General features: G+C 49.6%; 1 long non-coding RNA gene across 3 annotated transcripts in view; it reads right to left on the reverse strand.

The window, feature by feature from the left end:
* LOC105088985 (uncharacterized) overlaps positions 1–25,767 on the reverse strand; it is a 68,076-nt gene that overhangs the window by 31,686 nt on the left and 10,623 nt on the right. Inside the window, exons 2-5 of one of the 3 annotated variants that reach the window (XR_010378181.1) lie at positions 22,502–22,622; positions 18,359–18,502; positions 16,523–16,598; positions 15,191–15,640 (exon numbers count right to left, since the gene is read on the reverse strand). This is a non-coding gene — a long non-coding RNA (uncharacterized LOC105088985). Of the gene's footprint in view, positions 1–15,190; positions 15,641–16,476; positions 16,599–18,358; positions 18,503–22,501; positions 22,623–25,767 lie in introns of those variants that run through there. The other 2 variants (XR_837134.3, XR_010378180.1) reach the window with 2 other exon arrangements.

Here is a 25,767-nt window from a genome sequence, read left to right on the forward strand (position 1 = left end):
GGTGTGGGAGGGCGAGCGGGGAAGTGTTCCCTCTCACTACGCAACCCCTGACCGGTAACTGGGACAGTCCTTTGGGGGAGCACGCAGGCCCTTAGTTCTGCTCCCCCGCAAGCTGGTGTCTGAGTCACCCGTGGCTGGCCAGGCCCCAGGTGGGAAGCAGGGAAAACATCTCCCGTCCTCACGGTTTCCCTTAACTTGTTCTAACACAGCCCCGAAGTCAGGAGAAGTGATGTCAGGGTCACGAGCCCCGCTAGTGCCTGACTGTCAGCATGTCTGTCCCAGCATCTGAGGGCTGGGTGCCCTTGTCCGCCCCTCACACCTTTGCAGAGATAAGGCTCCAATCTAGTAAGGAACTCAGACAACTCCTCCTCCAAGCCCCACTTTGAAGGTTATGCTCCTGCTTAAATGAAAACACCTGCTTCTTTTCCTGTTTGCTGTCCTCATTACAACCTGACCACCATCTCCCCCTCTTCCCCAGGCCACCCGTGAGTCCCGAGCTGCTTTGGAAGAGACAGAAATAGAAGTTTTTGTTTTTCCTGGTAATTCCCTTTACACAGCATTAGAAATTAGGGCTTTTCCCTAGGACTTCAGGAACAAATGATCATGAGCTGGGTGACTTGAGAGCACATTCTTAGTTTTAGAGGCCAGAAGTGTGGTAGACAGAAATAGGGGGAAAGTTTTTTTCTGGTAATTCCTTCTACACACTATTAGAAATTAGGGCTTTTTCCTAGAACTTCAGAAAATTATCACAAGCTGGGTGACTTGAGAGCACGCTCCTAGCTCTAGAGGCAGAAGTGTGGAACCAGGGCGCCCCTGCGCTCCCCCTGAGGCTCTAGGAAGAACCTTTCCTTGTCCTTTGACCTCAGCTGCTGACATCTGCACAGACCCTCCTGCCTCGCATTCTGAGGCTCCAGAGGTAGAAGCCTGAGGGGAAGCCTGTCAACCCCCACAACCACCCACTTTTCCCAGCCCTCCCCCCAGGCCCTGCCTCCCCACAGCCTCCAGTTTGCCATCAACTCCCAACAGCGGAGCTCTGCCCCCAGGACTGGGTGGTGTAGACGGGAGAAGAGAGGACTTCAGAGTGATGTTCGAGCCACAGGACAGCTAGAGAGAGGCTTGTTTCCGAGGTGAAAAAGCAAAGCCTGTCCGGAAGGTGAAACTCAGTGTCACAGAGAGTCTGTCCCTCGTCCCTGCTCCGCTCATGCCCAAAGCGCCAGACCCCGAGACTTAGCAGCAAAGAGAGGGGCTCTCCGAGGGACAGCCCAGTGGGGAGACCACAGAACAGCTTCGGGGCCTCTTCCCGGAGGCGAGGGCTATTGATGGTTTCAGAGCAGGGCGGTCCGGGGCACGGGGACGTGAGGGGAGCAGTGACGGTGACGGGAAACAAGGAAAAGGTGAGGGAATCCTTCTGCGCGGGCATAACCAGGCTGCAGGCCTCTCCACATTCAGAGCAGCTGGAGGGTCGGGGGGGTCCCAACCAGTCTCAACCAGCACAGCTCCAAATAGACTCAGCTGACCCCATGTTCCTCGGAAACACCTCGGGCAAACATCTTACTGTTTAGGCCACGTGCTGTTTGAAGGACATGCAAGTTTCCGTGGCAAGAACTAAAGCAATCTTGATTACTGAAGGCAGGTTACAAGTGTAATAGATCTAACTAATAATTACCCTCAGTTTCAAAATGCACATCTTTCTGGGCAAACTAGTTCCCTTCCTATTCACAATTTCATCCCAAAACTGACTTTTAAATAGGCAGTTTGCATCTACTATTTCAGCAGAATAAGAGGTTGACCAATATTATTGAATGATGACATGGGAGCTTTTAAGGTGTAAATGTTTATGCAAAAGAAGGAAAGCAAATCAGCCTTTAGGGTGGGACGTGCCGCTTTCAGATGCTGGTACGCAGCACAGGGTCTCATTTAACTCACAACAGCTTGGAAATTTAAGATGAAGAAAGGAATTGTTAGGGTGACCCAAGATCTCCTAATTCACTGGGAGATCCCAATTGGCAAGCGCAGGGGCAGGATGACTCAAACCCAGAACAGAGCCCATTACCTTCCCACAATGCTGCTGCTTATTAACCAGTAATGAAGAGATTCATAACCATTGTTGAATAATAAATGCTAAATCAGTGTAAAACTGGGTGGACATCAAATGCTCATATTTGATGGAGTACTAAATATCGTGGCTAAAAGATAAAAATCTTTGAGTGAAGTTTATAAGAAACCATCCTAAGAGGGGAAGGAAGAGCTCAGTAGTAGAGGGCACACTCAACATGCATGAGGTCCTGGGTTCAATCCCCAGTACCTCCTCCAAAAATAAATAAATAAATAAACTTAATTACCTCCTCCAAAAATAAATAAATAAAAGTAAATTGCACAAAAAAATTTTTTAATTAAAAAAACCTACTTTGAAAATGGAAAGAGTGGCATTTTGAATCTGATAACTTGATCTTAGCATTTTTCCAACACGTCATAGAAAGAGCCAACGGTGATTTTTGATGATAATTGTGTTAACAATGTGGCTTAGTATTTCGTTCTTCTAAGGAGATGAAAAATATTTTTAATATACATATTTCATTCTTCTAAGGATATGAAAAACATTTTTAATAGTGAAACATTATTCTTTTTTTAATGGGATGTATTTGCGTTTTAAAAATTTTTTTGAGAGGAGAGGTAATTAGGTTTATTTACTTTTATTTATTTATTTTTCTTTAACAGAGGTCCTGGAGACTGAACCCTAGACCTTGTGCATGCTAAGCGTGCACTCTAGCACTAAGCTATAGCCTCCCCCTTTGGAACAATATTCTTAAAGGAGAAAGTAACTGACCATCTCCCAGTGTGAAAGTCACACGTCATATTCCAAAACTTTCCAAAGGAGTTGACCTAAATTTGGTAATGTTGCTATATTATGTTCAACAGTTTTTTTTTAATGTTCTTATTTGTTTGTTTCTTTGTTTTGGTGGAGGGGAGATAATTAGGTTTATTTCTTTTTAGAGGAGGTACTGGGGATTGAACCCAGGACCTTGTACCTGCTAAGCATATGATCAATCACTTGAGCTATATACCCTTCCCCCTCAACAGAGTTCTGAGAGGGAAAGGTGTTAAAAAATATTTTTTAAAGTATTTTCATTAGCTTTAGTTTTACCACATTCAGTCTTGTGTAGAATGGTCATTTTTGTATCATGAAGATTTAGTGTCTTCCCCCAAAGACTGATCATTTTTATAAAATACATCTATGTACATCTGTCTCCCTTGCTGCCATACATGGGTTCTGACATTACTCTGACTTTGGGGTCCTCTGTCCTGAGGCGTGGGTAAGTGGCTTTGTCTCCCTTCCCAATTTCCCAGCCTAACAGTTGACTTTACACCTGAGTCTAACGCCTTCCAAACTGCTGAGAGTAGCTTCTCTCTAGAAGAGTAGGACTGGGGCTTCTCAGCTCTGTTTCATCTAGAGCAGTTCTGCTTTTATCTGTTTTACATACTGCCTTTCCAAGTAAGCTCTAGTTTGCATAAAAAGTTTCTCAGCTGACACTGTGGAAAACAGTATGGTGGTTCCTCAAAATATTAAAAATAGAATTCCCATAAGACCCAGATTTGGGTGTAGTGGCATATACCGAAAAGAATCAAAAGCAGGGTCTTTAAGAGAATCTGTACAACCATGTTCATTGCAACACTATTCACAATATCTAAAAGGTGGAAAGAACCCAAGTGTCCATCGATGGATAAGCAAACTGTGGTGCACACACACAACAGAGTATTTTTCAGCCTTAAAAGGGAAGGAAATTCTGCAATACGGTATAGCATGGATGAACTTTGAGGACATTATGCTAAGTGAAATAAGCCAGTCACAAAAAAACAAATACTGCATGATTCCACTTATGTGAGTAATTGAAATCATGAAGACCAAACGTGTAATGGTGAGGGCCAGGGCCTGGAGGGAGGGGAGAAAGGGGAGTAATTGCTTAATAGGTACAGAGTTTCAGCTTCAGGAAAGGTTATCGAGATGGCTGGAGGTGATGGCTGCACAAAATGTGAATGTATTTAGCACCACTGAACTGTACACTTAAAAATAATTAAGATGGTAAATATGTGTATTTTACTACAATAAAAAAAAGAAAGGGGAGGATCTATAGCTCAGTGGTAGAGCACATGTTTAGCACACACAAGGCTGTGGATTCAATCCCCAGTACCTCCACTAAAAATAAATAAATAAGCAAATAAACCTAATTACCTCCCCAAAACAATTAATAACAAAATAAACTGCAAAAACATTTTTAATAAATAAAAATTAAAATTAAAAAAAAGGAAAAAAAGATTTCTCAGCCAAATCAGTGGACCCAGTCTCCTCCCTCAAGACCCCACCATTGCTGGGGGATCCTCCCCTCACACACTCACAGCCATTCCGCACAAGCTAGGCGGCCTGGGGCCGACAACAGAGCTGAGAAGGAAGGGGAAGAAAAAAGTCCCCCTGAGCTGAGAGGGCTTCTAGCTGTCCCGTTAAGGGGATGAGTTCAGCCAGTTTGAGCTGCTGATGACAAATAAAGGTCACCTGAGCAGGTACCGACCAGCAGTTTCGGCAAACAGCACAAAACGTGGCCCCGAAACCAGCTCCGTTAAGGTGTTATTAACAAGGCAAGACACCATCTGACACGTTCCTATTGGAATCAGTTATTGCTAACCAGGTACTAAGTTTCTTAAAACCTGATTTTACACTTTGGGGTAACCTGACCTCTTTGCGGTTCTGAGAAGTACACGGTTTCAAGGCATGAGGTGGCATTCCCACCAGCAAGGCAAAGTGTGCGTGTTGGGGAAGGCCAGGTGGGTGACACATGGGGTCAGCATGCTCGTACATATCCTCCCCGGAAGCACAACTGTGTAGAAGGCCAAAGCCCAGTCAAGCGTTTTTGCAGGCATGATGGGAACCAGGGGAGGCACACCACTGAATCCAGCGGTTAAGGATGCCAGGCTAAGATGACCCAAACATCCCTCTCATTGACCAGCCTTGACAATGAGCCCAGATGCTTCAAGCCAAAAGCCCCTCTGTCCCAGGAGCACCCGCGTCTGCTGCCAAAGCCCCTTTCTGACAGAGGAGCTTCTCTAGCAGTAGAAGCGTCTGGTCGGCTTAAAGACTTGCCTCGCTGGTCTGGGAGCCATTCTCACCACACGCTCTGACTTCACACATCTCAGCTCTGACCCAAGATGTGTCTTGTCATAGTGTGATTCTCTGGCCTAATTCTTCCCTCATTTTCATGCCCTGACCCTTGTTGGTAGATGTGACCAACATGAGTGACAGGGGCCCAAGCTGGAGCCGGCCAACAGAGAGGGCTGGGGGCTGCAAAAACTATAACAGTTGTTCGATAGCACTGATTTTGTCCATAGACTGAAAAGAATGTCACCAAATAATGCAGGGAGGAAGGTAAGGCAGACTATTCCCAGGGTCCTGCTCATCTGAGCTGCATGGCCAGCCTCCTGATGGCGAGAGATGAGGGAAGGGATGTCTGTTTCCAGCTGGGCCACTAAGGCAGCTGGCTTCCAAAATGCCTCTTTAAAGGGATACTGTTAGGGTGAGGCCGCACTGCATGGGATCTCGGACCAGATGCCTTAGGCCTGGGGTCACCAGCCAGCCTGGAGCCGAAGCTCCCTGGGCCTAGCCCCCAAAATGCAATCGAGGGAGTGGGGACAGCAGGGCTGGGAGGGGAAAGAGGACCATTGTGGTACCTACTCCCCAGGTTTCACACCTGGTCCAAAGGATATGAGTCTGCAGAAGCTTTGAGCCCATCCTCAGATGCTCAGGGCACTTAAGTGGGAGGACTGGGTCCCAAAGTCCCCTTTAGGAACTGGTTGCACAGCCCCCAAAGGGAGGACTTCAGAGAAACCCTACGCTTGAGACACAGGCACCATCGGACTCTAACGCCACCCCGACGGGTCCTTTGCCGACACCCCGGCGAGTCCTCCGCATCTTCAGCATCTGCACCCAGGGGCCCCTGGGGCCGCTCCTTGCCATTGTGGGTGACCAGCCCGGAGCTGGAGTTGGACCCCTGGGGCTCCAACAGCCTGAGCTCAGCCAGCTCCCTAAGCACGGGGCCCCGGAGCGCACAGTGCAGACGCCGCCCGCTGTGGAAGAACTAGAAAGGCGCCTCCTTGAAGCCCGACACCGACAGCTTCCGCCCGAGGTACTTGTTCCGAACCTGAGCCGCCCACGGCCCGCCCGGTACACCTGCGCGCCACCCGAGGCCCGCAGGTGTGCTCCGCTGGCAGCCGCGGGTCAGCTTGGCCGCTTTCTCCCCTGAAGCATCACCTCCAACTTGAGATCAGGACTCCAGGGACCTCAGAGCAGGGAGTCGGGCTCTCCAGGAGGATAAATATGCTCCGGTTCCCATGTTTCGCAAGCTGCTTCACTCTCTGAACTCTTGCCGGTGACCCTTGGTGCTCCGGGGTTATAGTGTTTAGGCTGGGAATCGGTCTCGCTTCTCTCTATGCTGTAGTACAAGACGTCACATTTCCTTGGCCACTCAGATTCTTTTTCCAACTAAGTTCTTACTGCAGGAAGTGTCCTGGTAGAAATGTGATCCCACCGAGAAGAGGCAGCATGGGGTGCAGAGGGCAGCCTCCCTGGGTCCCACGCTCAGCTCTGCAGCTCCCCACCTCTTAAGCCTCAGTTTTCCCACATGCAAACAGTACCATCTGCCACAGCGGTACCTGTAACCCAGTAAAGACCATAGCGTGGGCAGACATACAGTAAAAACTCAGTAACTGTTACTAACAGTTTCACCAAAATAAAATGTGGGCCACCCACGGGGTTATTAAACTGGAGAGAAAAGAGAAGTGTAGTGGGTTGAGTGGTGCCCCACCCCCCAAGAATTTATCTTTACCTCCGAACCTCCCAGAACCTGAGACTGTGACCTTATTTGGAAAAAGGATCTTAGCAGATGTAATTAAGGATCTGGATGCAAGAGATCACCCTGGATTCGAGTGGTCCCTAAATCCAGCGACAAGCTCTGTCCTTCTAAGAGACAGAAGAGAAGGCATGGGCACAGAGAAGTCACGTGAAGATGGAGGCAGGGACGGCACTGACGCAGCCACAAGGCAAGGGTGAAGAACCCCGGCCACCACAAGCTGAAGAGGCAAGGAAGGAGTCTCGCCTGGAACCTTCCAAGGGAGCATGGCTCTGCCAAGACCTCAGTTTCTGCCCAGTAATACAGGTAGCTCACAGGTGAACCAACCCTCAAGCGGACTCCAGCCCCAACCTGCCTTAGGAAGGACATAGATGGGAGAAGGAGCAGAGTGGGTCCTGAGCTCCATCACCTCTTCGTTTTCCGGAAGCGGGCCCTTACATTCGACACTTCTGTTTCGGTCTCTTGCGCCCCCTCCTGGCTCAAAGACAGAAGTGTGCCCCCTCTGGTCCCAGAGCTCTGATACCCTAAACGAAATGGGAGAACCAAGGGAATCTCAAATTTTAAGACAGAAGTATGTTTGTAAGAAAATTTTTTAAACAGTGCATTCTTTCCCCCTCGTCGTGAAAATCAGAGTGAAGTCTTCAGCACTTGCTCAGAAGCCTCAGGCTCCACCCTCTGCCGGCTCATCCCTCCTGGGTAAATTCAGCTCTGGGGTGACGTCTTCCCCCTTATTTCCCTGACCTCCTCGTCAACAGAGACTGTTCCTCGTAACCCAACCACACAGCTCCCTGGAGCTCCGCTGAACCTTGTCACCAGCGAAGTGAATTTAAACCTTCCCCCATCTGATCACAAACCGCTATCAGCTCACTTCCTCCAGTGTCTCTTCAACCCAGTCAAGACCGCTAACCTAACTTCCTTCACAGCCTCTCTTGATCAACTTTTTTTAAAAAATTGGGGGGGGGGTAATTAGGTTTATTTATTAATTTATTTTTAATGGAGGTACTGGGGATTGAACCCAGGACCTCGTGCATGCTAAGCATGAGCTCTGCCACTGAGCTACACCATCCCTCTTGATAAACTTATTTTCTTACCCAACCTGGATTCTTTGGTTCATCTTCTTATCACTCTTACAAACACCAGCAACTCCCTAGAGCCACTCTCCCTCTGTTGTCTTTTAATTGGCAAAACCCCAACCCCAGCCATCTTCCACGCACATTTTCTTTCTTGTCAAACCCCTCATCCTTCGTCCTCACAGCCCCTCACTCCTGACAGGGAGCCTTGCCTCAGGGTCACAGAGAAGATGGAGACCAGCGCAGCCATATCGCTAGCCCCCTGCGTCAACACCCACATTTTACTTTCCTCCAGTCTAATCCTGCCACGTATACTCCAGGTCCTGTCTCCTTTTTGTCTTCCCCAAATTTCATTTTTTTGGTTACCTCCCTCTTTCCCACATTATCAGTCTCTCTTTTTTTAACCATTTATTCTCACTGGCATACAAACCCACAGTCGGAGCCAGCTTCCTAGGTATGTGGCATCTCGTTGCACAGACCAGTACTTGGTTTAATGTTCTGCTGTCACCGTCCTGAAAGTCTTAATAATTTGTGAAGGAGGTGCCAATCCTGCCTGCTGTGGTAGCGCTGATTTTTCTCTGTTTCCCCTCTCTAAATTACCAAAAGAGTAGCCTGTGTGAACCGTCTCTACATCTTCACTTTCAGTTGCTCTTAAAGTGTTTAAGTCCCAACACTTTCGTCCTGAAACCATCCTTGTCAAAGTTACCAGTAGCCGTGATTCGGTCGAATTCAACGAACACTTCTCTGTTGTTGTCCCTGAAGACGCCCTCTGAACAGGTCCTCTTCTTCATTCTCCATCCTACCACCCCCTTGATTACGTCCTAGCACTTTTTTCAGTCTGGAAGTGTAGAGTTATTAATGTCCTTTTTGTCGCTTTCCTCTAGACCCTAAGCTTTGAGGACAAGAACCCTATGTCCTCAGTGCATGACACAGTACGTGGCACGTAGAACGTGGCTGTGAACTGAGTGAATAAACAGTGAGTGTGCAAGAGAGTGCAAGACCTTGATGAGTTCAGATGATCCATAATGTATCAACTCAGTAGAGAAATGCTAAAAAGCTAGAAAGATCTGATGGGCTGAGTGAAAAAGAGAGACCAAAGGACTGGACAACCTGGAAATAAGCAGATATAAGAGCAGAGCTCAGAGAGGGACCTGGAAGGATGACTGGATGCTGTCAGAAGGTGGAACGATAAAGCTGAGAAGTTCTGAGGCAATTCTGGATAGTTCCGGCTGCCGACACATCCAAGGGTGGTCATGAGTGTGGGTGACTTAGATAAGCTGGAAGTGAAGGTCACTGGGGTTAGGGAGTCAAGGAACTGATCGAAGGTCGCTGGAAAAGCTGCCCAGATGAATATTCAGGCCATCAGATTGACAGCAGAAGTTGGAGTCAAAGGGATGACTTTGCCAACATTTTCAATGAATAATAACAACCAACACTTTGTAAGCTGCCTACTGTGTGCCAGATACTGTTCTAAGTGCTTCACGTGGATTATATCATTTACATTAACCACCCTGTGAAGCGAACTATTACGATTATCATCCCCATTTTATAGATGAGGAAATTGAGGCAGAGAGGTAACTTGCCCAAGGTCAGCTAGCAAATCGTACAGCTGGTCTCCGAGTCCAGGCTGTCTGGCGGCCGAGACTCTGCTGCCTCTTGTTTGCCAAGAAGATGCCAGACACAAGGGGAGGTGCTGCTGGCATCAACACAGAAAGGAAGGCAGGAAGCAGAACGTGATGGGCTTCATAGCTCATGCTGGTTTGCGATCACCCTCTCGGCAACCGGCAGACTTTGAAAGAGGTCAGACAGGGGTGTGATGGCATCACATTTATTTCATCGAAGCATAGAGTCCATTTACAATGTTGTGCTAGGTTCTGGTGTGCAGCCTAGTGATTCTGTTGTATATGTATGTGTATATCTGTTTTCATATCCTTTTTTCATTAGAGGTATTACAGGGCACTGAACTTAGGTCCCTGCGCTGTACCGTAGGACACTGTTGTGTATTAACAGCACATTAATGTTTTGGAAATTCGGTCTAGCTGCAGGGTCGGCAGGAATGGCCTTTTCAGAGACTCTTGCAATGAGGGGCCACTGAGACCAGGCCGTGCACCCAGAATTCTGCTTTGAAAAGGAAATGGGGGCATGTGGCCAGGACGGAAAGACAATTTGATGGATGACAGGGTGCAGCCTGGAGGAGAAGCAGGGTGAGGCCCACCCCCCGGGGAGGCTCAGAGCCACAGCCCGCTGAGGGGGGACAGCTGGGCTCATCTGGTCCCCAGGGGAGAGAGCCCTGTCCTGGTCACCTGGAGATGACTTGCTGGGGATGATGCCAGCTGCACTCTCACAGAGCCCCCACCAGGACCCCTGTGAGAAACTCCAGGCCCCAAGCAGGGGGGCCCACCTGGATGCATGGCTCCACTCGGACCTGCTGGGCCTGAGTTTTCTTCTTGAGTCCTGGCCGGCCATAAGCTGGGATGCCCAGCAGAGGGCAGCACAGGCACGAGTTTGGCCTTGTCCCTGATCTGGGTGGTTTTTTGAGCCCCGGAGCTTCCACAGGCCCCAGGCCTCCTGCTCTGGCCCAGGGTACAGGGGAGGCTGGGAGCCTGGGGACAGGCTGCCCCAGCAGTGGTGGTTGGCAGCCAGGCCCAGGAGAGCCACCAACGAGCGCTTGCAAGTGGCCATTGTCCCCTCCTCTCCTGACCTCTCCCCCTATGACCCCAGAGCCCAGAGGCCCAGAGAAATACCCCTCCTGGGCCAGGCTCCTGGAACTGGGCCTGCTCTCAGGGAGGCTCCAGCTTTGAGGAACAGCCAACAAGGCCCCCCCCCCGTATGTATTCTTCGGAGAAATGTCTGCTTAGGTCTTCTGCCCATTTTTCGATTGGGTTGTTTGGGGGTTTTGATTATGGAGCTGTATGAGCTGTTTGTATATGTTGGAAATGAAGCCCCCGTTGGTTGCATCACTTGCAAATATTTTCTCCCAGTTTGTAGGTTCCTTTGCTGTGCAAAAGCTTATATACCTCAGGAATTTGGGATTAGCAGATACAAACTACTATATATAAAATATGATAAACAAGGTCCCACTGTATAGCACAGGGAACTATATTCGGTATCTTATAATAACCTATAATGAAAGGAATGTGAAAAAGAATATATATTTAACTGAATCACTTTGCTATACACCAAAAACTAACACAACATTGTAAATCAACTATACTTCAGTTAAAACACACACACACACACACACATACACACACACCCAGCTGGGGATGGATCAGGGCACAGGAGCCAAAGGATTTACAGCCTCAGCTGACCTCTGAAACCTGCACGCACAGCAAGAGAAAGTGGACAGGATTGCCGACGGCTCCCCAGAAGCCGGGACCCTGCACTTGACCCTCTCAGAATCAGGTGTCAAATCGTAAAAGAAGGCCCTTAGATCGCTCCCACTCTAGTTTGTTCTTTTTTTTTTTTTAAACAATTGTATTTGTTTTTAATTATTATTTGTAACTGTGGTCACGATACCTAACAAAAAATGTACCATCTTAACCATTTTAAGTGTGTAGCTCGGTACTGCTAAGTGCACGCACGTTGTTCCACCTCTAGATTTTTATTGTGGTTTTTCAGCTACAGAACCGGAGGCACAGACACAGGGACCCTCAAAGAAAACGCAGGGATCTGGAGAATGATGCCGCTGAGAAACACACAGGAGGGATCCAAGGTGGCCATGAGCGCTTTCTCAGGCTCCTGTGCGCTAACACACTTTCCGGCCACCTCTGCCCCGAAGGGCTGGGTGGGGGTATCCCGTACAACCCCGTGACATCGGCCCCTACGCCTTCCCCAGACCTCGGCCAGACAGAACGTGCAGCCCACCTGGAGGTGGTGGTGGGCACCCTAGAGAGATCCCTGCCCATGTTCAGAAACGGGACCAAAGGTTATTCAACATCGTCTCAAATATCACTTTGCAAATAATCTGAAGTCTGTAAATGGAATGTAAATGGGAAGGGATGAGTAATGGGGACCCAAAGCATTGTAAGCACTAAAATGCCTTCAGATATTTGGCCCTGAATGAGCTACAAAGCGCAGCAAGACAGAACTTGAACCCCTAATGACAGTAGCAGCTGCTATATAGACAGCTCCAACTGTCCATCTGGCGCTGTGACAACTACTTTTCTCAGTCAGGCTATTGCAGTGGAGGTGCTGTGGTTGTGCCCATTTCACAGATGAGGAAACCAAAGCTCCCAGGGCTGACTGACCTGCTCAGGGTCAGAGAGGAAGAAAATGGTGACGCCTAGATTTGGACCCTGAAGACGAGCTCCGGGGACACGGCCTAATGACCATGCCGACCCTGTGCTGGTGCTGGGGTGCAGTGACCAGGGAGCCTGCGAGAGTTCCCGGCCCCAGGGAGCCCAGAAGCAGGAGAAAGGGTGAGCTCCCCCATCTTTGAACAGCGTCAGAGTCAGCAGTCCTGATCAGCAAGGACTGCCCTAAATCTGTCCATTTGGATTGGTACGTCTTCACATAAAAACTTTAACAGGGCCACTCACACACAGGCTTACCCACCATGCTACCTCTGTCCACCACATCCCTTCTTAGTGGAAAAAGGAAAGAAAAAAAGAAAAGGTCGCCAAAGGACCTGAGAAACCCCAGAACGTTTTAACACTCCGACATGTGTTGGGATGTGCTGCCTGTGGGGAACCGTCCCCAGCCCAGCCCTTCTTCCCCCGCACACGGGGCTTTGCTGCCCAGCTCTTTAAGGGGCTTGAACCTGAGCGCACCGGACCAGGACATGGTGTCATCCCTTGATCTGAAAGGACAGAAAGAAAAAGCAGAACAAGAAATACGGGATGATTTTCTATTTGCCTGTACTTGGTGTTTTGTTTTTCTTTAAATGCATTTTGGCGCCTGACATTTAAAACTAGTGGTAGGTAGGGAAAAAAAGGTTTGAAAACAACATTCAAAGCACCAGGCAGCTGAGCATACAGTGATTTTAATTAACCTCTCTTTTCTTTGGCTCCATATCTGACCTTCCCCCTCACCCTGCATGCGAGTCATTGTTACCAGGGAGGGGCTGTGGGGAGGGACCCAACAGCTACTCCAATTGGTGACAACCCATGTCTGTTTATTTCTCATCACGCAGCTACACTACAGAGCAAAAACTGCAGGCTCTGGTGCCCAGGGGTCGATTGATTTGTAGCCAAGGCATGTGTGAACACTCTTCCCATTTGCCCTTTGTTATCTGTTCATTATTTTTCGTAATCAAGGCCTGCTTTATTTTCAGGTGCAAGGAGGTGATACTTGAATGTACTCTGAGATATAAGTGTTTCAACCCATACTTAGTACAAAAAAAGAAAAAGCCCAGAACAATAAAAGCCCTGCCTGCTGTCTCCGATGGGCCGTGTCTGCGTCTGGTCCTTTCAACATTTGTCTCGTTCTGTTTTTCAGCATCAGTATCATCAGCGCTCACGCTGTCAAATGCAGCTGCGCTCGGTGGCCTTCAGCATTTTGGCAGGCCCTCTTCCCAGTTAGTGCTGCATGCGTCTGTTAACTCTCTCCCGGTTTTCCTCAGCCATCCTTAAAATGAAGTGAGTGCCTTCCCTCCTGCACCAGCCCCCCCCCCCCAAATCTCTTCCCAGGAAGCACCTCCACGGGGGGTTTCATCCCAGTAACTGCCAAGCTTTATCAGCGGGAGGAAGGATCTGAGAAGGAGACTTTGCGGAGAGACTAGGGTATGACTTCTATGGTGGGAGGAGTTCTTCGGGGATTTTCTCCTCCGGTCCTTTTGGACCAACTTACATGTCCATTTCTACTTCTTTAAACCAGGGTTTCTCAATCTTGGTACTATTGAAATTTGGGGCTAGATAATTCTTTGTTTGGAGGAGCTGTGAGTTGTAGTATATTCAGCCACACCCCTCACCTCAGCCCACCCTCCACTACCCCCACAGATGTGACAATCAAACACACCTCCAGACACTGCCCTAGTCCTCTGGGGGCAAAACTAGCCCCCTGCACACTGAGAATCGCTAATCTAGAGGTTAGAAGCTGAGGATGCCACAAAGCCTCCTACACACACAAGGAATTATCTGGCTCCCAATGTCAATGATGCTGAGGTTGAAAAACCCTACCCTGATTATCTTATCCAGCAATAGTCAAGTCTTCCATTTTGTTGGGGTTTTTTTGTTTTGGTTTGGTTTTGGTTTTGGGTTTTTTGGCAGGGGGCCAGTAATTAGGTTTACCTATTTAATTTTTAGAGGAGGTACTGGGGATTGAACCCAGGACTTGCATATGCTAAGTATGTGCTCTGCCACTTGAGCTATACCCTCCCCTCCAAGTCTTCCATGTTTTGCAGCCAAACAAATTCCTATCCGGTACACCCCTCATTAAGATTTTTCTCCCTGATATAATCAAAGGATGGAAAGAGCTCTGTGAAACTTAAGAGATTTGAACAGGGAAAGGATGCTTGTCCTAAACTTGGGGCTTTCCAAAACCTTGGAGATGGCGCTAACCCCTTCGAAGGGAAAGGGCAGCAGGAAATCGTGGCAGGGGGGTTGGCCAGCAGGGCTCGGGGAGTGATACTGTAACCTCAGTATGACCCAAGGGACCACGGTTCATGGAGAGGCTTCCACTGGGGGCTCCAAAGCCACAATACTGGAGAGGAGGGCAGCAGGAAGCCCGCTGTGCTCAGGGCTGTGGGCTCACACTGGTGCAGGATCTGACAACAGGACAGTAGGTTTGTGCCCACCGTGGAGGCTCTGGGACACATGGCTGCCACCTCACTGTCTTACTCTCTGGGGGAGGTGAGGCTGCACCTTTTGAATGATGCTAATTGGAGGATTTCATAAACTTGAAGGCATTCTGAACCAGCTTTCTCCACTGACAGTTCCTACCTCGAACCTGTTCCCGTGCAAAGCAGGAGGAAACACTGACATTCAATACATGGTCCCCATCAGGACTCCTCTCACCAACACAAAGCCAGAAACAGTCTCACCAGAGGCAGTAAAAAGAACTCAATGCGCTTTGGTCATAAAATCTATTTTCCATGCTCCATGCCTGCTGTGACCAACGGCATCTCCCTATCAACCGGTGGGGCCTGGCTCATTGATGGCTGGACTTTGAAGGGCTTTCTCTGCTTTCTGGAGGAAGATATGTGTACAGCTCTAGGGCCTCGCCACCTCCAGCTCAGGAGAGCCCCAGGCATGACCTCCCCCACCCCCAAGGTGGGGAATGAACACAGCTCCCGCCGCACAGTTCGGAACTCCAATGGCAACTCGTGGGTGAAGGAACCCACAGTCCCTGGGTTTCGAGAAACTGACGTTGTGGAAAGATCTGCATATCGCAGAAGCTCCTCTTCAACATTCAGTCTCTCCACCCTGATTTCCCAGTGTGGGAGGCAGAATAATGGCCCCCAAAGGTGTCCCCATCCTAATCCCCAGAACCTGGGAGTGCCACCTCACGTGGCAGAAGGGACCATGCATGTGTGACTAACAATCTCGAGACGGAGAGATTATCCTGCATTACCTGGGTGGGCCAACGTCATCGCAAGGATCTTTAACAGGAATGGAGGGAGAACTAGGGATGAAGGGCAAAGGCCACGTGAAGACGGAAGCAGAGACTGGAAGGATGCTCTTTGAAGATGGAGGAAGGGCAGACAAGCCAAGGAACACAGGCGGCCAAGAGAAGCTGGAAAAGGCGAGAAAACGGTGTCTCCCCCAAAGCCTCCTGCGAGCCCATCTGATGCCCCTTCCAGCACGCCTATCTGCGGCGCCCCCACCCCGGCTCTCTCGACACTCATTCTCACTGATGCTCATGTTGGGGGAGGAGGAAAAGGGACAACGTGAGCCCTCCACTCTCCTCCCTGTTCTCTTGCTCACGGGCTCGTCCAGAATTAGGTTTCAGAGCTTCATTCCTGCCCCACCTTGAGGCAAATAAGGAGTCTCCCTTACCTAGAACTTGCAGTGCAAAAGCAGGTTGTCTGCAGGGGACTTTCACTGCTCCAGACCGGGGAGGGCCGGGGTGGAGGTTGAAAAACTGCTTCTTCCCTGTCCTGACTCAGATTAAGGTTTGCCCTGTTCCCTTTTCTGGCCAGTCACTTCCAGGGGATTTTGCAAAGAGTCACGAGTTAGCATGTGGAAAGAACCCTCTGAACCCCCATATAAATAAAAAACCTTACAGCGGGAAACCCTGATGCCTTGTAATGAGCCCTTACAAAATCCCAAAGCACTTAAAAATTCGTTGCTCTTCAGGAACAGCTGTTAGCTCTACACACACGTGCAGTCCCATACGTATAAGGCACGCACGTTCAGAGCCGCTGTTACAGGACACTTAGGGGGTACCAAGCAGCGAGTTAAGCTCCCTGTATCCACCATCTCAGTGATTTAGGGAGACGAAGGTCACCTATGACCTGGTCTGGGTCCCTGGGAGGAAAACAAAGCCCCACGCCTCTGTCTGCATCCACCCTGACGTCACCAGCTCCCGTGCACAGTGCCCGACACAGGGTGGGAACTCGGGGAGGCAAGTGGATGGCATTTCTTTTAATTATAGCAAAGTGAGATGAGCCATTACCGGAGAGAACAAGTGTGGGTCACAGAAGCAGAAATTGATGCTGTTGATAATACAGGGTTCTCTGCTCTTCTGGTAACTGACAGATAGAAAAATACAGAGTGTCAGACAGTGGCTGGAATCAGTTCCTGAAATCATCTTTTCTTCACCCGTCTCTGCTCCCCAAGCTTCTTTCCCGAATAAGCACAAGGCCAGGGCATTAAGACACTAAGGGACATGGAGTTCTGTTTAGGAGCTGTTTTCTCAATATCGTCTCTCTGACCCAGACCACCGGGAATGCTGCAAAGCACGTCTCAGAAGTCCATTTATGGCTTGGCTCATTTTCTGAGAAAAGGACAGGAGGGACAAGGGGGAACTTTCGACTGTGGGAAACCGACGTTAAGTACAGAGTAACACAACTTATGTTACTCTTGTTAAGGTTTAGAGGAGCATTGCATGTAAATGGCCACCAGGTGGCACTGTTATTCTCTAAAAATGCTGCAGGGGTGCGGGAGGCTAGGAGTTGGGGGTGCTGGTGTGTGTGCGGCTAGTGGCATGTTGCACACACAGATGCTGGGGTGAGAGACAACTTCCCTCCACCCACCTCCACTCAGCCAGCAGCCAACTCCTCCACCATCCACTCACCCGCTCCTTCCCCAGCATCCCTCTTTACCATTCTTAGTCAAAAAAGAGCCAAGAGGAGCAAGAAAACCCAGCGCGATCATGAAACCAACAGCAAATCAAAGATATTCCCGAAGATGGCACGGCAAGAACACTGAGGTTCCACCAGGCCTCTCTCCTGTTACCCCACTCACTCCCTGCCGCCCCCCAGGCCTCCCCGGCTTCGACAGGCGATGCTTTATTGCTTGGCAGGAACATGGCCCCATCATTCTGGTGGCTTCCTTCTTTGTCAGCATATTCCTTGGAAAAAAGGACTCTAGATAGAGTAAGGACCTCAGAGGAATAATTCTTCAATGGTGGCTCCTGAGACACATTTCATATCAGACCCTCTGGATCGAGGGTCTGCCATTAGGGAACTTTCTTTCTCCCCTAAAGTCACACCAGCAGGGGAACACCCATCTCCTCCGTCTTTGTTTAAAGTAGTTCTCCTCCGAGGCCTTCAAACTGCAGCCTTGCCAGAGAACCTGGGCCGTACAGGCAGGACTGCGAGCCCTACAGGAGCTGCAGAAACACCCCTGTTCGATGATCTTCTTTCTCCACCTGCCTAATAGGCATTAAAAGCCGGGCACTGAAGGGCGGCCTCCAGCAGGTTTCAAATGCACTGACATAATGGACTTGTCTCCACAGAACAAGCCTCCAGGGACCCAGGCTAGGCAACCCATTTATAACACCGGTCAGGATGCTCCCGAGAGAGCTTGTGTGTTGCTGAGTGCTTTGAGTGCCAAATCTAGATGCCCTGTCTCGTCTCGTCTCGTCTCACTGGCTGGGTGACCCTGGGCATGGGACCGAACCTGCCTGAGCTGCCATCTCTGTGGCTGTGAACCCAGGTTCCTACTCCTTGTGCGCCAGCTTATAGTGAGCCGTGGAGCTAACAGAGGCACGTTCCCAAGGCGGGAAGGTCAAAGACAGTATTACTATTGCTCCCTGTGCACCGGGCACCGTGCTACATGCTCAACACACACGAATCACCTTAATCCTCACAGCAACCCTGTCTGCAGAAGCTAGAAGTGAAGCCAAAGGAAGTTAAGTGCTTCGTGAGCTACTGAACCATCTGGGGACAGCTGTGCTGGCAGTTCCCAAAAAGATACTGGTCTAGGGGTCCCATTCCTCCCTGTGAGAAATGAACCGGGGTCTTTTTATTTGGGGGGTAGGTCTCAGGAGGATTAGATGCGGGTTTACCTGCTCTGTGCTACTGCACCCTGGGTACTGCTCCTCTGTGCCAGTGACGTGTCAGCATTAAAAAGGCATCTCAAGAACGGGTGACTGAGTCTCCTCGACGTGACACTTAATATCACGACATCTTCCAGGTTGAAACAACAGCCCCTACAGAAACGGCATTGTGGGAATGACCAAACACAGCAAGGTATGCCTCCAGAAGACATTTCTTTTATTTCTAAGGGACTTAAATCGCATTTGCAAAATACACTAGCATCTTACTCCTCGGGGGTGGTCAGGAAGAGCAGTCACTTTTACAATGGCTATGTTTCTCCATCTGGAAGCTCACATCTTGAAGGACGAAGACATCTGAAAATGCCTAGTGACAGACCCTTTCTAAAGCATATGGCATAGCTGGTTCACAAAGTTTGCTAATGTCTTCAGGCCTGGATGGGTCTATCGATCCACCTTCAAGGCCGTCAGAACTGTTAACATCCAGACAGAAAACTGAGACCAGAAAGCGGAGGGGAGGGTGGCCTTTGTTTTTGCAAAGGGTCTGTGTGTGTGGTTACGTATGTGTGCAAGTGAAGGAAATAAAAGACAAACACAGAGAGACAGCCTTGAAGTAGGAGTAATGGACGAGGCCCAGGGAGGGGGCGAGGACCACGGCACAAAGCGGTTAGAGGAGGGACGGGGGTACATCGCGGATCCCTGAGGCAGAGGAGGCTTGAGAGGGGAAAGCTATTAAGGGGCTCTGAAAAAAGAAATGCTGAGAAGCATACTTGGTCATGTGGACAGGCTGGTCAGAAAATGCCAAGCGTGCGTTCTCCAGGCCGAAGGCCACGACCAGCCGCCAAGTAGGGCCGTCGGGGAATGGCCTCCTCCCCATCAAGGGGAAGGGTCGCCCTCCCTGGAGCCCCTTCTAACACCTCCTCGCCCTGCCCGCTGCCCAGTGTGGCTGCACCTTCTTTTTCAGCACGTGAGCAGTGACTCTGTTCTGCCCACAGGCCCCCTCGCGGGTCCGAGGACCCTAAAGACTCCCCCGCCTTCCGCAGCCGAGGGCCCCTGGGTGTCTCCGGCTCCCACCACCCCCGAGGAGGGAAGGCCCTGGAAAGGCGGCTCCTCCCTTCCTTCCCCGCCGCTTTTCCCGCTGGGGCCTCCTCACAAAGGCGCCGGGCCAGGCCCCGTTGCTGAGGGAACCGGCAGCCCGCCCAGCCCCCTTCCCCGCAGAAGCAGCCGGAGGAGCGGAGCAGAGGGCTGCGCTGCCCTCCTCGCCGGGCCGCGGCCAGGCCGGGCGCCGGGCCAGCGTGAGGTGGCCGCTCCCCATTGGCCCGGAGGACGCAGGCGGCCACACACGGCCCCTCCTGCGCCGCCGCCGCCGCCCTCTCCTCCACCGCAGCCCCCCAAAGGGCGGCCGCCGGCCCGCCTCCCTAGCCCGGGAGGAGAGGGCCGAAGGCTGCCGGGCCTTCCCGTTCTGATCTCTTGGATCAGAACTCGGAATGAAGGAGGAACTGCCTGCCCCGGTGAGAGACGCAGTTTTGTTTTGTTCTGACTCATTGTCTGTAAGCGTCGGTGGCTAGGAATCCGATCACCTTCCACCTGCGGCTGAGATGCTGCAAACACACGGAGAAAGCGCCTCCCTCAGGGCCCCGCCCCGTTCGTTCTCCGCCGGCTCCAGGGGCGGACTGCAGCTCTGCTGGGAGGAAGGGCCGCCATGGCCTGAGAGGCCTTCCCCGGGGCCTTGGCGTCCGGGGTGCTCGCCCCAAAACTGCTCATGAGGGGGCCTCAGTCACTTCTGTGAAATACCCAGGCCCGGGCCCCGCCCCGCCCCACCTCACCCCACCAATTCAGGGGGAGCCTGGGGTGGGACTCGGGGGAAGGAATTTTTCAAGGGCTCCAGTGACGTTAATGCCTCCCCGAGCTGAGAACCACCAGCAATTGGGTCAGCCATGAGGCCGCAGACGCCCAGCCCGGCTGCATGGCTTGTCCCAGCCAACACTGCCATCAGGGGACCCGGGACAACAGTGTTCTTCCTGTCATATTCCTTTTTCTGCTTAAAAAAAATGTTTTTAAAGTAATGCATATACTATTTAGAAAACTTATAAACTATAGAAAGGGATAAAGAAGAAAATTAGGTCACCTGTAAACCCACATCACCCAGAGTTAAGCACTGTTAACATTCTGGGTTCTCTTTTCATCTATTTTCACATATTTCGTTTACAAAAATATCATGCAGACAATACAGCTTCATGCCTTCTTTTCACTCCTTTGTCACCTGAATGGCGGCACAGGCTTCTGATACACGGCTGGACAAAATGTGAGCTGTCGACATCTCGAGCAGGCCGTTTGGCAGTGAGTGTCAAGGGTGTTTTTAAATGACCGCCCTTCAGCTCACTACTGCCTTTCCAGGAATCCGTCTTCAAAGAATGATCAGATGCATGCAAAAATTTATTTACAGAGACTTTCCTTTTAGTGTTGCTTATAAGAGCCAAAATCATCAACCTCATAAATGTATACAAATTATAGGGATAGTTGAATAAATGGTGGTTATTCACGAGCTAGCATACTCTGTGGTCATTAAAAATCATGTTTTCAGTGGAGAGGGTATAGCTCAAGTGGCAGAGCACATGCTTAGCATGCATCAGGTCCTGGGTTCAATTCCCAGTACCTTCTGTAGAAATAAATAAATCTAATTACATACCCCCCCCCCAAAAAAAGCAAAAGAAAAAAAAATCACATTTTCAAAGAACATGCACTGACTATGATAATCTGATCACCTTTCTTTCCCACGGTCCCTCCACACCCTGGGACATTGGTTTTCAGCACATCTTACAAGATCCTGCCTCTGATTCTACTGTAAACCACTGGATGCTGCAGGGCCACTGATCACTCCCTTCCAGGTCACTCGGAGCATCTATTTTCGGTCCCTGGCGTTCTGGCAGTTCACTCTTTTTATTGTTATTTATTATGCACCACTTTTACTTGCCATCCGGTGTATGAGTGTGTATTACATCTGCTTGTGGGATTGTGTGTATATATGTGAGAAAGAGGAGACTCGAGATTATAAACTGTTTAAGGGCAGGGGCCACGATTTCTACATCTTCATTCTTTGCCAGCTTTTCAGTTTCAGCGTATCGAAAACCTAATTCATCTTCCTCAAATCTGTTCTAGTTCTACTAGCAACTTTTTAAAACATTTTTTTACTTATTTTAATTTACTTATTATTGTGGGTTTTTTTTGTTTTTTGCAAGGGGAGGTAATTAGGTTTATTTATTTTTAATGGAGGTACTGGGGATTGAACCCAGGACTTCATGCATGCTAAGCATGTGCTCTACCACTTGAACTACACCCTTCCCCCTACAAGCAACTTTTTGAGTGCATAACTTCTACTTGTCCTTCCTGCATTACCAGTTCCCTTAGTGGCATCACCTGAACAGATTCTCCTTTGGGACACTCAGATTCAAATTTTTGGAACCATTGGTCAGTCCCTAGATCTTAACATTGTTTTTTTTTTTCCAAGTCTTGGCCCGGGTCATTCCATCCCCAGTTCTGGCCCCCCAGGCAGCATCCCCATCACTTGCCTCCTGAACAACTCTAGCCCTCTGCTGGACCATCTGCTCACAGCCTCTGTTACTTCAAACTAACCAATGTCAACCACTAACTTAAGTTTTTTTTATTCCATCACTTCTACTCAAAAGCCTTTAGTGACCACTTTTTAATAGTCATTAGTAAATGAAGTGCTAACTTTTTATCTTGGCATGTGGGTCCCTCCTTAATTCAATCCCAATATATCCATCTCCCTGTTTTATATCACAGAGCTCCCTGATTAATATCCCTGACTCCTGCCAAACTGGTATGCGCACCAACCCCAGGGCACGTCCTGTAGTCTCGTGACCTCTCTCCTTACTAGGTGCGTGATCTTGGATCATCTGCTCCACCTCTTTAATCTCTGCCCCTCATCAACAAAGGGGGATAAAACTAGTAATATCTGCTTTCTAGGACTGTTGTGAGGACAGAACAGATGCACGAAGGCAACAACTGTCATTGATTTGCTCACCGTGTTGCACCTGGGTGGGGCCCGGCACAAGGGCACGTACCTGCCCCAGGTAGTGTCGGCTGAGGTGAATGAACGGGGCTGTCTGTTTCCAAGATGGCGCACTCACTTACCTGGCAGGTTGGTGCCATTGGCAGAAACGCAGCTGGAACGAGGGTCCTAGATCCTGAATTGTCTTCCATTTGGACTTTCCACGTGGCTTCTTGGACCTCCTCACAGCATGCCTGCTGGGTTCTAAGGGAGAAGCAGCAGAAACTACCAGTCTTCTTAAAGGCCAGGCCCAGGACTCACTGGTACAACATAATTTCCACCATATTCAACTTGTCAAAGCAGTGACAGACCAGCCCAGACTCAAGGAGGTGAAGAAATAGACTCGGCCTCTCCAAGAGAATGGCCTGTGCACAGAAGGAAGGAAAGAATGAATGGGAACCGTCTTTTGAGACAAGTTACCACCAGACGGCCTTTGTGACCCCCATCTTGTCTACAGAGGAGATGCTCCACAGATATTTCACATCTCCTGAACTCTTAAGGCCTGTAACGTTCATGTGTCATACAATCGCTCGGATGGCTGTCCTGAATTGTGAGCTGACTTTTCCCTCGCGCTGATTAGGTATTCCCACCAAACGGTAAGCTCTTTGAGGGCAAGGCTCCTAGCTGCAAGATACATTTTTGTATTCCCCCCACAGAGATTTACACAGAGTAAGCCCCACAAATGTGCAGTACTTGATTTATTTTCTTCTGACAGCCCCACCACTGGGAAGGGAACACAAGAGTTGCTTTCATTGAATTTCCGTACCACGCGAGGCTTGCTGGGCTCCTGGGAAAACTCAGAAACAGTCCCTTTGTTCTCCAGCTCTGCCCAGAGCGGGGCCCAGAGCCCTCCAGAGGGGGAAGGCAGTGGAGAGGCCGCAGACGGGAGGACGTGCGGAGGAAATTCCATTCTAGACCCTCATTTCCGAAACTGCTCTGTGATTAGCCCTGCTTTGCACTGGGCCCCACTCCAGAGGCAGAGAGAAGCCAGGCCCCAGGTCATAAAAGCACAGGGAAAATATAAACGCGGGCCCCCGTGACACCCCTGAACAGGAGGGTAAAGATTTGCTGTGGTGTTTGTTTATCTCACCGACTGAAGCCAATTATCCCAATTTTTTTTTTTAAGTTTACTAGCGATTGTATTTTAAGTTCATTTCTTCTCAAAAATGGGCCTCTACAACACATTTTTTTTCTTTGTTTCCAAGGACTCAAGCCCAGTCTCTGAGGCAGGGAGGGTGGCCCTGAGGTCACATGTCAGGGGTCAGGGGCCCCTGATTGTTCCCAAATGCTTCTATGTAGCCATAGATTTGAACTTTGTATTGTTGCAGGGGCCCTGGGTGGAGGGGCCTGCACAGGGACTGGAGAGCCTGGGGAAGGCCTTCTCTGCAGCTCAAAGGCAGCCGCTTAAGCAACCGTTTCGCTTGGCTTACGGTTTCAGTCCTTGAGTCAGTCTTGAACCCTGTCCCCAAGGGCTTCCATGGGTGGGAGATGGGGGGTGCGGCTAGGGACAGACATTCATTTCATCCAAAGCCACCAGCCTTGCGGACTGACAGTGGCTTCAAAGCCAGAAAACTCTCAGGATTAGCATCCAAGGCTGAAAATACCCTGGATTGCTTCTGGAAGCCCCAAATTTGCCCAAAATGCTGGAAAAGGATGCTCCTTGCCCAGAACCAACCAAGAGTTCCCTACCACCCAACCCACTCAGAACTCTGTAAAGCACAGCTGAATGCAGGGCACTGGGGTACAGAGATGAACCCCAAGCTCTGGCCCCACCCAAGGGTACTGTTTGACAGATAGTGAGGGCTGAAGGGGAGGCGAAAGGTCCCAGACCACCCCTCAAACCAACCGTCTCGACTGGTACCTGAAAATCTGCCGCACATATGACCTGCATTTATATTTATTGACATCAGGGTATGTTAAAATATATCGTTAAATGCAAAAAGCAAGCTACAGAGTAACATATAGTGTACATCCCCATCTACACACACATGATGCGCACACACACACACAGGGAAAATATGGGAGAATATACATCAAAATGTTGAAAGTAATATTCCTGACTGGTAGGATTTCAAGTGATTTTTTTCCTTTGATTTGTCTGCATTTTAGAATTTACTTACGCTAGACATATTCCTTAGGTCATTTTTTTTCAAAGAGAAAAATCTACCATTGGTGAATCATTTCTGTAGTTCAGTGTTTTTCAAAATGTAATTTAAAAACACCAACATCAGGCTGGGAAAGCTTGCTAACAAGAGGATCCCTGAGTGTGACTCAGAACGATTAAGTCAGAATCTGGGGGTTGGGGAGTCGGGGGAGGTCAGCCTGAAAAACTGCACTCTAAACACCCTCCCCAGGCAATTCCAAGGGAATGTCGGGCCCCTGTGTGATGTTTGCTCTCTTCAAAGGTCTGGCTCCGCTGTGAGACATCTCTGGCGGGACCACTCAGTCCCTCGGTGCTGGGCCTGCTATCCTTGCGGAACTTCTCCCCTCAGGACCTCCGTTCTCTAGGTCCCCAGGAGCCAGAAACCACCTATGAACCCGGACAGCATAGCCCCAGCCCCGCCACTTCGCTCCACAAACAGCCCACAGGCATTGCTGCGCAGTGTTCCTTCCCTTCCCAGGGCCCTATTCTCTTCTGCTTCACCACACTTTTTTGGCTAGACAGACTGACTGCACAGGTTGATTTGCATAATTATATACATCAAGTAAGACTAAAGCTTTAAACCAAATTAAGTCATGCCAGCGGGCAGCAGGCACAGTAGAAGAATCACAGGTTAAGTCCGACCCTGCTCCTTGATAGACATGAGATCCCAGGTTCTTTAAGCGCTCGGAGCCTCAGTTTCCCCAACTGTACAATGGGGATAGTCATACCTACCTCTTAAGAGTTGTTGTTGCAAGACTTAAAACTAAGATCATGCATATAAGCAAAGTATGTAGCAGATGGTAGGTACCCGATAAAAGTCACTATTATCAATCTGAACCAAAGAACTCAGGAAGTCTGAGACAGCCGTTCTCAAACTCCCCAAGGAGTGCAGTAATAATGCACAGTATTAAGTCTTCCCCCCAGATACTCCAAATTAGTCCCTCCAAGATGAGGCCCCAGGAAACTGATACTTACAGGTACCCCAGGTGACTGATCACACATGGCAGGTTGTCCCTGATCACACTTCCAGGAACACTAGTCTAAGACTTTCATCAGCAAAACAGAAGCAACTGCAATTACTGAATTCCCCTACTTAGTCAGTTCACACTTAAGCAGTCAGTCATCCACCCTGCCCATCACAGGCTGGCTGAGGTCTGGCTAATCTAAGCTGCTCCTGGCTGGCATGGTTCCAAGCTGAGATCTGGG

Source organism: Camelus dromedarius, chromosome 28 (genome assembly GCF_036321535.1).
Source record: "Camelus dromedarius isolate mCamDro1 chromosome 28, mCamDro1.pat, whole genome shotgun sequence".
NCBI lineage: Eukaryota > Metazoa > Chordata > Mammalia > Artiodactyla > Camelidae > Camelus > Camelus dromedarius.